The sequence below is a fragment of the Neovison vison genome, chromosome 4 (assembly GCF_020171115.1).
Source record: "Neovison vison isolate M4711 chromosome 4, ASM_NN_V1, whole genome shotgun sequence".
NCBI classification, from domain to species: Eukaryota; Metazoa; Chordata; class Mammalia; order Carnivora; family Mustelidae; genus Neogale; species Neogale vison.
Window position 1 is genome coordinate 154,588,918 of NC_058094.1, and position 1,048 is coordinate 154,589,965.

Sequence of the window (1,048 nt, forward strand, 5' to 3'; positions counted from 1 at the left end):
CCTTTCAGATTGTTCCCAGATAAAAATTCCTTCCTTCACATTAGTACAAAACAAAACAAAGCAAACTCATGTGGATGGAATGGGCTTTGATGCAGAGTATTAATCAGAATTCCAAAGTTCATCTTAGTTAAAAGCTTTTCCCTTCCCTCATCTGTGGAAGGCAGTAGGGGGAAGCCAGCAAGGGAACCAGGAAGGGCTCTCCTCCCTGTTCAACCAGCTTCTCATCTTCATCCTCCCTCCATAACAAGGAGAAGATGGAGCTTTTGATCCTTCTGATTTGAAGAAGTCTGAGATAGAAGGTAGGAGTGGACAAGAAAAGTTCTCTCTGACCAGTACTGGTCTGACCTTTCTTTTTCCATGCTTAGCAGGTATTCAAAGTAGACTTTTCTAAGCCCAATTCAATCAATTCTTTGAGGACCCTCGAGCTCCGGGGAATCTCTCATTGCAGAATCTGACCTGATTCTGGTAAGGCTTTCATGACTGGACACTTATAACCTACTAGAGGCCCCTGGTTGTCTGCACTTCACCTCCAGCTTCTCCTAGTCAGCACCATCCCCAACCACACCCCCAACCAGAATGATTAATCACCAAATGTCCACCTTCCACGGGGTTGTTGCAGCCTTGCAGAGGAACACTGGATGACTCCTGGTTGCCTCTGTACAAAGCACAACCTGCACTGTTGCATTACCCCAGCCCTGCGCCCCACACAGCCTGCCTATCAGAGATTCAAAGTTTCTCCTCCAAGCCCTTCTGGTTGGGATCTAAGACTACATATCTTCTTGCTCTGTGCTCCCTGTCCTCACATCTAGTGTGAGGACATAGGTGGGAGTTCTACTACCCACCAAGTTCAGCCTTCTTTCCTTTGGGGCCTCTGGGAGACAAATCTACACACAGCCTCTTGCAATTTATTTTATTCTGCTGTGAAATACAAAGCAGTCTACTACGTCACCCTAATTCCAGGGCATATGGCAATGGTTTTCCTATAGCAGCAGCACCCGGCTTAAAAGTAGAAGTGAGGGAGAACACATACTCCCAATCCTCTACCTAT